Here is a 13,078-nt window from a genome sequence, read left to right on the forward strand (position 1 = left end):
GTTTGTGTTTTCATCTTCTTTCACCGTCAATACATGTGTGGGGGCTGTCTATTCCTTTGGGGTCTGCTCTGGGGCAGTTAGTTTTCCCCTTTTCTTGCTTTAGGCTTAATTAGTCCTCCGGCTGTGACGAGGCACCTAGATTCATTGTAGGAACGCTCCACGGCTGCTGCTAGTTGTGTGGTTAGGATCAGGGGTCTGCAATCTGCATAGTTACCAACCTTTCTGGTTTTCTGTGACTTAGCTTGTTTAGTTTTCCTCCTCGGTGACCCATTCATAACACTCATGGGTAACAGAAAAAAGGGACAGAGGGAAATAGCATCCAAAGCCTACTGGTCCCTGTACAGACTAGAAAGACCCTAGCTGCATAAAACAAAAACATCACCTTGGACCTGGCTCCCTAAGAGGCCATCGTGGGGTTTCTCGTATCTCCTGAGGAACCAGAGAGGAGGCCGCAACACACTGCCAATAAAAGGAGAGGAAATTGTACAGGATGATGCAAAACCCACATTGAGAATATTAAAAAACATTCATATAGGGTAAAAAAGAAAAGCTAAGACGAGCCAAAGGTAAACAGAACAATTATAAGCTCCCAGAAACCTAAAGAGAAGAAAGGAAGAGGATGTAAAACAAACATACTCACTGCAGGAATTCATCTGGTGTTTACCATGCAAGGTAATCCCTTAGCTGAAGGGTTAGAACTCCTATACCCAAGTGCACCTAGACATATAGCCAACAAGAACGTGCAGCGAAAGGTGGACATATAAAAGCCAACTCAGAATGTGATAGGGTACACCAAAATGGGAAAATCGGCAGACAGGGGAATCGACCACGCAACAAGAGGTCAGCAGATCGAATCCCCAAACTGAGCCATGACAAGAAGGTGACTTTATGTAAGTATATTAATACACACACACTACAGAACATACTCATGTTTAATAAAAATAAACTATATAGATGAGAGGCTTCTTGAACTAAAACCTCTGTGCTAGGACTGGTATTACCACCATACAGTGACTATATAGTGGTAAAATCAGTTCTACAGACCATATATGTGTATACTGTGCAGGTTCTCACCAGTGATGCTCTTACTGAATGTTGCATTCATTTTTCCTTTTCTTTTTCATTCGGTCCAGATCACCATGACCTCTTATCCATCCATAATTCATCCCTACAAAATGTAACAAACATCAATGACTCACTGCTTTTCAAGTCCCCTCACATTCAACCACCTCTACAAAAACCATAACTAGTGCCTTAGACTGTGAAAATGTCTGCTCTGTAATATTACTCTCCTTTTGTGATCCACATAACAGTGCCTGCTCTCTGTTCCCCCTACACAGTAATAATGTTCTCTCTGTACTTCCCCATAGTAATAGTGCTCCCCTCTGCCTCCTTACAGCTATAGGGCCTCCTATAGAAATAATGTAATATTATAATAATAATCCCTCGAGCCCTTATACTAATGGCTCATGATTATTATTGCACAGGCAAATTATTATAAGGAGGCACAGTAGGGGGGTGGATTTTCATAAGGAGACACAATGGGGAATTATAGGGAGAACACAAGATGCATTATTATTATATTGCATCGGGAGTTTGTATTATTTGATGGTTAGTGGGCATTACTAAGGAAAAACAAAGTTGCACTCTGGAATATTGACAATAGTAAATCTAGAAAATTGGAACTGCATTACTGACATAGAAAATAGGTAAGTGCTACATAATGTACATATGGAATTTTGGAAAATTGGAACTGCAACATTGCTATAGGAAAACTTACAGTAAAAAGAAGGTACTTACCACATAAATAAACCAAAGTATATGAGCCCAACAGCCACCAACAAGGCACATCTTATTGTTAGGTCCCTGTCCTGAAAAGACACCTCTCTTGGACTAAGAAGCCTATAATTTATGGGGCAAGAAGGAACCAGCTAATTAAAACCACCTGAGGCTGATGGAAGTAGGAGTGTACATGTCACGGGAATTTGCTATGAACATGTGGTAGCTAACACAACATTTCTAAGAAAAAACAAAGCTGCACTCTGGAATGTTAAAAGTAGTAAATTTAGAAAATTGGAACTGCATTACTGCCATAAAAAATAGGAATAGTTAAGTGCTACATTATGTACATATGGAATTTTGGAAAATTTGCTAAATAAGAAAGCTAGAGGGCACCACACACAGGGATACACACAGAGTCTGCACAACAACACTAGTTAATCATAGAGAGAAAAGCTACAGACTATAACCAGGATCACCTGAATAAACAGATATAAATCTTTATTGGATACAAAACAGACATAACCAGAGTTAAAAACGTTCAAAACTTCAAAGACATGACAATAACTATACCCTATTTTGCCCACAATAGAGCTAAATAACTCCCCCAAAGTCCAATATTACACATAGGCCGTATCGAGTAACCAATGAGATATAAGACAAAATAGCCAAAGATGTGACAAAAATAAATTTAGAGTACAAACAAGTACAGGCAATTGAATCACAAAGGCTATCACGGCACTTAATCACCTATCTCCCACATCCTGATATAAATCATTCTAATATGACAATAATGGAAAATTTCAGAAACTCAGATCGCCATAGATGGACCTAAATGCCCTGTCAGAAAAGAATAAAGAAAGTGTCCAAAGATATATCAATAAGGTTTACCAATGGTATAAATGCAGAAAGCAACTTAGATTAAAAAGATGCCCATCCCGTCAAGAGGAAAACTGGATGCGATCACATGGGGGTATCAATTGCTGGGGGAGCTTGTGGAGATGCCTGACGCGTGTTCGCCACAACTAGGTGGCTTCGTCAGGGGCAGGTGGTTATGTCAGAACAGTATCCTATAAATAGGGAGCATAATTTAAACAAATAGAATGCAGCTGCATAATTACCACGTCAGTCACATGTCAAAGAGGCGACGGCGGCGAATCCTTTGAAGAGTCCGGGATAGTGTGTATACAGCACACGTGGACAGGAAATAATTCAGATAGAACCCGGAAGTAAAAGTAGGGTGCGCACGCTTTCGAAATACCAAGCACGCAAACCTTCACATATTCAACGCATGCGCAGTGTAGTCATTTCCGAAACGCGGCCGATAACGCGGTCAGCGCCTGCACGATCTTGTGCTAACTCCCTGCTACAATAGTATCCACCCCAGGAAATACGTCACCGATTAAGGGTGGAACCATAGCAACAAAAGAAACAAACTGTACAAAACAGAATGATGCGAAAAATACATGATCGTGTAGCGTAGATAAGGCCAGAAGTAATACTAATGTGTTCCTGATGAAAAAATAAAAATATGTGCGAGAAACCTAGATCGGCAATCTTTATCAGTTACAAAGAGAGCTCTTTATACCAAATCCGTGCTTGCGTGGTCGGATCTCTTTGATAGCACAGATCGCAAAATAATCACCACCCATATAGTCATCTGGCCACCTCTCGCCGCACTGGTAGCGGCCCTAAAAATATCACAGATTAGGAGTAGAACCATCACGGCAATGCAAACCGCATAACTATATTGTATAGTATAGCAATAGCGGTCGCATAGGAGATAAAACTAAATGCCGATAAATTGTTGGTTTAATAGAAGAAAAAGTACAATCATCAATCTCCGTTTTAAACAGAGCACACATATTTAATGAAAAAATTTTTTTGTTTTCAGCGGGCCTTTGCTACCATCTCGTACAGTTTCCAACTATATGTCAGGTGCTTTTGAGCTTGATTTTTTTGTGCTTATTCAATTTCGAAGGAACATCCTTATATGCAGAATCCAGTGTTATTTACACTGTGATATAGGTACATTCTTCATCCGTATTCGATTGTATAATTAACATTTGCCTTGATATAGTAACATCCTGAAAAATCTATTGATTAGGTTATTCTGTGATCTTACTTATCTTTGGACACCATGTTATATTTACATATGTTCTCTTCTCTTTGGCATGTGCAGTGATAGTTCTTTTTTTTCTTATCATTGTTTTGATAGATTTATAATAGTAGTGATTAGGAACCCATTTATTATTTGTATCGTTGGCGCAGTAAGATTGCAATAACTTCTTTAGCATGGTGTGAGTGGCACTGCCACACTATTTGTTTGTATTATCTTGGTGTCTTCTTTAACAAATGTCGTATTTTCGGCTAGATAATGTATGTGTGTAGTTAAGAGAGAGAGATTGTATAACTGCGCATGCGCTGAGTGGGCACTCACTTGTGCTCTGGATACTTTAAGTGCAGGATAGGACTATATATGCGCCAATATGGTCTTGTCCTGCGCGCTACACAGTGTATTCATCATCTACTTGTGTACCCCTAGGATTGTTGGCATTTGTACGCCCGCTGAAAACAAAAAAAATTTTTCATTAAATATGTGTGCTCTGTTTAAAACGGAGATTGAGGATTGTACTTTTTCTTCTATTAAACCAACAATTTATCGGCATTTAGTTTTATCTCCTATGCGACCGTTATTGCTATACTATACAATATAGTTATGCGGTTTGCATTGTTGTGATGGTTCTACTCCTAATCTGTGATATTTTTGGGGCCGCTACCAGTGCGGCGAGAGGTGGCCAGATGACTATATGGGTGGTGATTATTTTGCGATCTGTGCTATCAAAGAGATCTGACCTTGCAAGCACGGATTTGGTATAAAGCGCTCTCTTTGTAACTGATAAAGATTGACGATCTAGGTTTCTTGCACATATTTTAATTTTTTCATCAGGAACACATTAGTATTACTTCTGGCCTTATCTACGCTACACGATCATGTTTTTTTCGTATCATTCTGTTTTGTACAGTTTGTTTCTTTTGTTGCTATGGTTCCACCCTTAATCGGTGACGTATTTCCTGGGGTGGATACTATTGTAGCAGGGAGTAAGCACAAGATCGTGCAGGCGCTGACCGCGCTATCGGCCGCGTTTTGGAAATGACTACACTGCGCATGCGTTGAAAATGTGAAGGTTTGCGTGCTTGGTATTTTGAAAGCGCGCGCACCCTACTTTTACTTCCGGGTTCTCTCTGAATCATTTCCTGTCCACGTGTGCTGTATACACACTATCCCGGACTCCTCAAAGGATTCGCCGCCGCCTCTTTGACATGTGACTGACGTGGTAATTATGCAGCTGCATTCTATTTGTTTAAATTATGCTCCCTATTTGTAGGATACTGTTCTGACATAAACACCTGCCCCTGACGAAGCCACCTAGTTGTGGCGAACACGCGTCGGGCATCTCCACAAGCTCCCCCAGCAATTGATACCCCCATGTGATCGCATCCAGTTTTCCTCTTGACGGGATGGGCATCTTTTTAATCTAAGTTGCTTTCTGCATTTATACCATTGGTAAACCTTATTGATATATCTTTGAACACTTTCTTTATTCTTTTCTGACAGGGCATTTAGGTCCATCTATGGCGATCTGAGTTGCTGAAATTTTTCATTATTGTCATATTAGAATGATTTATATCAGCATGTGGGAGATAGGTGATTAAGTGCCGTGATAGCCTTTGTGATTCAATTGCCTGTACTTGGTTGTACTCTAAATTTATTTTTGTCACATCTTTGGCTATTTTGTCTTATATCTCATTGGTTACTCGATACGGCCTATGTGTAATATTGGACTTTGGGGGAGTTATTTAGCTCTATTGTGGGCTAAATAGGGTATAGTTATTGTCATGTCTTTGACTTTTAAATGTTTTTAACTCTGGTTATGTCTGTTTTGTATCCAATAAAGATTTATATCTGTTTATTCAGGTGATCCTGGTTATAGTCTGTAGCTTTTCTCTCTATGATTAACTAGTGTTGTTGTGCAGACTCTGTGTGTATGCCTGTGTGTGGTGCCCTCTAGCTTTCTTATTTAGCAACGGTTTCAGGTGAACTGTGTTCACCATTCTTTCTTAGAGTGTTGGCACACACTTTACATTGTCCCTATTATGGATTTGGCAGCTAGGGAGGCGGCCTGGAGTAATCAGGCACATGGTATCTTTGAGGAGTGTTCAGGAATGTCTACAGCTGTTGTGGATGTGGGAAAACATACTGATTTTGAGACTTTGTCTAGAGACTTGGTGAATTTACACAAGTCTCTTACAAAAACATGGTGGAATTTAAAGAGCCTTGAAGAATATGTAAGCTTTGGCTTGGTTCCAAGGGGGCTGAGGATGCAGATTTTCCCCGCTTGGGAAGCTGATTGTTCCTTCCAGAAAACATGTAAAAGTGGTCTCTTCCAATGCTCTTCCATTATTATGAATCTACTTATTGAACACGATTGCTCCTTGCTAGCCAGTGTCAAGGAGAAAATCAAGGTGTGTGAACAAAAATTGAATACATTTGACACCAAGTTGTTGGTTGAACCTTTTCAGGCCAGATTGAAATCCACCATCGATCAAAATGAGAAGGACTTTATTGGGGGTAAAAAACAGAAATTTAAACGTGACCAGCTTGACTTTAAAAATGGAAAAGCTTATAAGTGGGTGCACAAGGGTAATAAAAGACGTGTTTACCCGGATATTAGTAGTGCTAAGGACACCCGAACAGCTGCCGAATCACAATCCAGCGATTTTTTATCTTCGGAGCAAAGCAATATAGAAAGCGCAGTAGGAGGGGGAAGCGAAGAAAGAGAACCCAGAAGGAAAACCACGGGATACCAATGGTGGTCTCCCAAGTATCAGAGGAATACCCGACAGAATCGGAGGTGGTAATGGCAATTGTGAATTCCTCTTCTCTGATTGACTCTTCTAGTGTTATAGGTAAGCTCCAAATTATCAACTTATCTGATTATCAGTTGTCTGCTGTTGAAACATCAGTACTCAAACGAGGGTTGTCTTTTTGTCCCACAAATTTGTTGGATAAATTTATGTTCATCAAAGATCTGTACTTATTTTGCAGATAATTGACATGTAAACTACTGTATCATCAACCATCAATTATTGACAATTTACCTATGGAAGATAGACAGATTTTTAGAGATCTTGTTGCATTGTTGGAAGAAAATCCCCCTTAAGGAAATGTTTCACGGGGAGAACACCATCACAAGCGACTCCATCCCTGTCTCTTTTTCCTGTGGTCCAGATATTCTTTGACTCTGTGTGTCGGGGCATTCAATCCCTAGATGTAAAGACCAATTATCAGAACAATGTGAGTGTGACAGAAAGAAAGGCCATTTGTGATTTGGGCAATAATAGGGATCTGGTGATTAGGGAAGCCGACAAAGGTGGCAATGTTGTCATCTGACCTGTTGACCTATATACCAAGGAAGCCAAAAAACAACTTAACAACTCTTTGTGTTATCAGGTACTTCCATCTGATCCCACTCCCTGTTTTAAATTGAAACTCCTTCAGACTGCTTTCACATTGGGTTTCATTGATAAGAAAGAAAAGGACTTCTTGACCACCCACCATCCGAAATTCCCTACATTTTATATGCTGCCCAAGGTGCATAAGTGTCTACAGGAGCCGCCAGGTAGGCCCATTGTATCCGGCATCGGGAGTATCTTTGAACGGCCTTCCATTTATGTTGATTTCTTTTTGCAATCTATTGTGATTTCCCTTGCTTCTTATGTGAGAAATTGATCACATTTGCTGACCATGTTCAACGATTTAATTGTTCCACCTAATACCTTTTTGGCAACCCTTGATGTCGAATCTTTGTACACTTGTATTAGGCATGATCTGGGAATCCTGGCGGTGCCCTACTTTCTGGAGCAACACTCTACTGGAAATCGTGGACAAGATTCGTTCACTTTGGCACTTTGGATCTATTACATTTCATCTTGGATAAAAACTTCTTTGTGTTTGATCGTGTTTTTTACAGGCAGGTATCTGGGACTGCGATAGGTGCATGTTGTGCACCTTCGTATGCCAATCTGTGTCTCGGGTGGTGGGAGATCACTCATATTTTCTGTCCACCGATTTTTAAAAAATGTGTCTTTAGATGGTGTCGATACATCAACGACATTCTGGTATTGTGGACAGGATCACTAGATGATTGCAAGCAGTTTGTCAATGATCTAAATGATAATAACTTAAATATTCGTCTTACAGCCAACCTTTCCGGATCGGTAGCAGATTTTTTGGATCTTAAGATGGTGGTTGAGGATTCCCATATTAGGACGAATCTATATCGACAAACAGTATCTTGCATTATTCAAGCTTTCATCTGGACCACTTGAAAAATGGCATTCCTAAAGGACAATTTTTTCTTCTCAAAAGAAATTGTTCTGATCAACGTGATTTTCTGACACAAGCGCATGATCTGACTGGACGCTTTAAAAATCGAGGATACCCTAAAAAGGTAATTTCTAAAGCATATGTGGTGGCAAGAGATAGTGATCGAGATAAATTTCTATGCCCACAAACAAGACAGACTTCAAAACCTTTGGGTGTGGTGACAACTTTTAATAATCAGTGGCAGGACATTCGCAGCATTCTTTCCAGGCACTGGGGAATGCTTGCGAATGAACCTAGACTTGCACCTCACATTTCTTCGAAACCAAGTTTGATAGCTAGAAAGGCTTGGTCACTCAAGGATTCTTTATGCCACAGTCACTTCAAGAGGCCTACACGCTATTTAAATAGGGGCATACGCTTACGTGGCACTTTTGCCTGTGGCGGATGTAACATCTGTAACTTGACAGTTGGGAGTGAAGGGATTTCTCTTCCCACTCTGACCTCTTTGATTTATTCTAAAACATTCTTCAATTGCAGATCAAGAAACTTGGTTTATGCATTGATCTGCAAGTGCCCTAAAATCTATATTGGCCAGACTACTCAAGAGCTCAGAAAGAGGACCCAGCAGCACCTTTCAAATATTAATACCGCTAGGGTGGATAAAGAAAAAGGTAAAACTTTGACACAACTCGCGCTACACTTTTTGAATGAACATGATGGCTGTAGCAAAGGTATCAGGGTCATGGGTCTTGAATCCATACAGACCAATATTCGGGGGGGTAATATTTCCTTGGAACTCCTTAAGTGTGAGTCCAAGTGGATATATAATTTGCAGAGCCTTGCTCCAATGGGACTGAATGAGGATCTCCTTTTTACCGGTTTTTATAAACAATTATGATCCAGTATGTACGATCTGGGGACTGACTTTTGTCCCCTTTAAGATAAACCGGTATTTATGGTTTCTCCCTCTTTTCTGTTCCAGGTCTTTTTGGGTTAATATTGGATATTTATCCCTTTACTATCAGGATACTCTTCTTGAGACACACTTGTTCTACATGGACTTGCCCTCTTGGCGAATATTGGTCATTCACATTGGCACCATCAAGATACTCTTTTTGGAACATATTGTCACCATATGGACTTGCCTTTAGTATACATCTACCCTTCATGGATGCTTTCTTCTCTTTATCCTTATATATTATGTTGATCAATATATTGGTATTACTGGTGGGGATTTTCATATATTGACAAGAATGCCCCTTATCTCCATCTTTTGTCCATTGAAGGAGGAACTTGTGGAGAATTTTTTGGAAGTGAAAGGATTTCTTCACTCCATGTATTTTCTAAATAAAACTCACTCATGACTTATTTATTTAAATGCTGCCTATGTGTTGGCTATACCGTTTGTATGCAAATATAGTCAAGTAAGCTAAATAGGGCCGTTATTTTATATGCTTAATGTAGCCTAGTCATGTAATTGTGGGTAATATACAGATTGATTCACGGGGTCTCCTTGGGCTATGGTTTTTGGCTCATTATACTACATTCAAACCCCCCCCCCCCTTTTTTTGTTCATGGGTGGAACTTGTGGAGAAACTTTTTGACATAAATTTTGTCTACTTCCCTTTTATCCTTTTTGATGGATTTTTTGGAGATTGTTCTTAATAAAGTATCTTTACATCGATATTCTTGACCTGATTCACTTGTCGCCCTCTTTAATGCTCCTATTGGTATACTGGACCAGCGGTTCAGTTTTCTTTGAATTGGAGGGACTGTTTGGGATCTAAGGTGGCCCAATATATGATTAGGTCTGTATATCTTATGATATTAAAAAATTCTTGGCCTTTGCTACCATCTCGAACAGTTTCCAACTATATGTCAGGTGCTTTTGAGCTTGATTTTTTTGTGCTTATTCAATTTCGAAGGAACATCCTTATATGCAGAATCCAGTGTTATTTACACTGTGATAGATGTACATTCTTCATCCGTATTCGATTGTATAATTAACATTTGCCTTGATATAGTAACATCCTGAAAAATCTATTGATTGTTATTCTGTGATCTTACGTATCTTTGGATACCATGTTATATTACATATGTTCTCTTCTCTTCGGCATGTGCAGTGATAGTTCTTTTTTTCTTATCATTGTTTTGATAGATTTTTAATAGTAATGATTAGGAACCCATTTATTATTTGTATCGTTGGCGCAGTAAGATTGCAATAACTTCTTTAGCATGGTGTGAGTGGCACTGCCACACTATTTGTTTGTATTATCTTCTTGTCTTCTTTAACAAATGTCGTATTCTCGGCTAGATAATGTATATGTGCAGTTAAGAGAGATTGTATAACTGCGCATGCGCTGAGTGGGCACTCACTTGTGCTCTGGATACTTTAAGTGCAGGATAGGATTATATACGCGCCGATATGGTCTTGTCCTGCGCGCTACACAGTGTATTCATCATCTACTTGTGTACCCCTAGGATTGTTGGCATTTGTACGCCCGCTGAAAGCAAAAAATTTTTTTCATTAAATATGTGCTCTGTTTAAAACGGAGATTGATGATTGTACTTTTTCTTCTATTAAACCAACAATTTATCGGCATTTAGTTTTATCTCCTATGCGACCGCTATTGCTATACTATACAATATATTTATACGGTTTGCATTGCCATGATGGTTCTACTCCTAATCTGTGATATTTTTGGGGCCGCTACCATTGCGGCAAGAGGTGGCCAGATGACTATATGGGTGGTGATTATTTTGCGATCTGTGCTATCAAAGAGATCCGACCATGCAAGCACGGATTTGGTATAAAGCGCTCTCTTTGTAACTGATAAAGATTGACGATCTAGGTTTCTTGCACATATTTTTATTTTTTCATCAGGAACACATTAGTATTACTTCTGGCCTTATCTACGCTACACGATCATGTATTTTTCGTATCATTCTGTTTTGTACAGTTTGTTTTGTTTGTTGCTTTGGTTCTACCCTTAATCGGTGACGTATTTCCTGGGGTGGATACTATTGTAGCAGGAAATTAGCACAAGATCGCGCAGGCGCTGATCGCGTTATCGGCCGCATTTTAGAAATGACTACACTGCGCATGCGTTGAATATGTGAACAAGAAAAGAGAAAGGGACTATGCATGTATGTGGGATCACCACGCCAAAAACCAAATATTTATATAAATATAATTTTTATTGTAGAAAACACAAAAAGCAGCAAAAGAGCAGCAAAAGACAACACACATAAAAACAATTAAAAAATCTAGTCAAATTGTAGACCGCTGGCTGCAGAACGTAAAGGCACCAATATGGAACAATAACATACTCAATGTCATAGCATATAATACAGACAATATGGTGGGGACAAAAAAACACAAATGACTGGACAATATAATGAGATCCTGTACCTATATATAAAGTGCATAGTACATGACTGAGAGTGACAGTCAATACCTCCTGGGAGGAGCCCTATAATGTTTGAAATAAATCTAATAAGTGGAGTATAAATAACAGGTATAACTCCCAATGAGATGAAGTCAATAGCCCAAAAAGTAACCAAAGTTACCAAAAGGAAAAGGGCTGGTAATGTATGTCAGTTAGAGACCCCAAGCAGGAGTATAATACATCACCCAAAGGCACAACAGTCCGTAAGTCCAGTCAGAGGTCGCCCCAGCGTCTGTGTATGGTGCCAGCAGCCACCGCGGAGTACAGTGACCCACGCGTTCCGACACCGCTAGGTGTCTTTCTCAAGGTGAGTGCTATTGCAGACTCTGAGCGCCGCATTTAAGTCAAAGAAATCACAAATAAATCCAAACCAGGTGACGGCTGGCGGCGTGCAGGGAAAATCATGGAGGCGGAAATAACCTCACAGCATATCTATTGCGCAGGCGCCGTCGCGCGGCAACCAAAACACAACGATTGAAGTCTCGTGAGACTAGAATATCCCGCGCCTGCGCAGTGCGTCCGATCGGGTAAACACAAGCAGCCTTGTGAGCGCTATCAGTGTCCATCAAGGATCAACAACTCAAGTGAATAACGAATCACACGCATGCGCGATTCAACCCACAGATGGCCATGACAAGAAGGCGAACATAGTGTAAAGCATGCATGTGCGTAAACACCCTTCCGACAAGATGGAAGAATATTGAGATAATACACACTCAAAACCTGTGGGGGATGTATATCCCACAGATGCACACTGTAGCCCAATGGGCACAGAGTTGGTTATTTATGGGTATTTTATAAGTATGACAGCAATTCATTAGAAAACAGGTATCCACACCCGTTTGGTCAATCATACACATGCACATAACCCCACAAAAAGGTTTATCCAAACGATAAAGACAGTTGCTATCCCATCAACCAAATCCACATTTTATGTGGACTAAAAATTTTTTTTACAAGCAACGTAAGTCATAGTAACTGAGCACTAATCAGGGTATATACCCTAATTGGCCCTAGAGCAGGGTATCAGAAAAAACACATGTGGTGCACCAATGCTACTGTATCAGAAGGGCAGCGCTTAATAAAATAAATATTTTAAACCCCTCACGCATGCATCTATAGTAATCGAGTGTTACGGCCCAGAAGCAAATGGCTCAGATGTTGACATAATAAAAGAAAAAATCAAATCAAACATGTATATACATACTATTTTTATATAACAAAGGCCATAATTTTATTGAGTTAGGTCAAATAAGTGCCCCCACACACAAGAGGTCCCATTGATGTACACCTGAATCTGTACACCCAAAATGGTGGTGGTCACAAACGCCACACCAGGATGTGACACAGAGCAACAACAGTATGAGAAGCATTCAAGAGAATCTAGAGCAACAGAAGACCAAAAATCGTTACAATAACAAAAACAGAGGATCCCAAAAATGAAGGGAAACAGCCACAT

The 13,078-nt window shown here is 39.9% G+C and overlaps 1 long non-coding RNA gene across 1 annotated transcript; it reads left to right on the top strand.

Annotated features, from left to right (window-relative positions):
- Window positions 1-7,986: 7,986 nt before the first annotated feature.
- LOC141053614 (uncharacterized) lies at window positions 7,987-10,114 on the top strand. The gene is made up of 3 exons (XR_012221230.1): window positions 7,987-8,294; window positions 8,708-8,841; window positions 9,153-10,114. It is a non-coding gene; the product is annotated as an uncharacterized lncRNA (long non-coding RNA).
- The last annotated feature ends 2,964 nt before the right edge of the window (window positions 10,115-13,078 follow it).

This window comes from Dendrobates tinctorius, unplaced genomic scaffold (assembly GCF_039654945.1).
Source record: "Dendrobates tinctorius isolate UK_male_01 unplaced genomic scaffold, ASM3965494v1 ptg000166l, whole genome shotgun sequence".
Taxonomy (NCBI): Eukaryota; Metazoa; Chordata; class Amphibia; order Anura; family Dendrobatidae; genus Dendrobates; species Dendrobates tinctorius.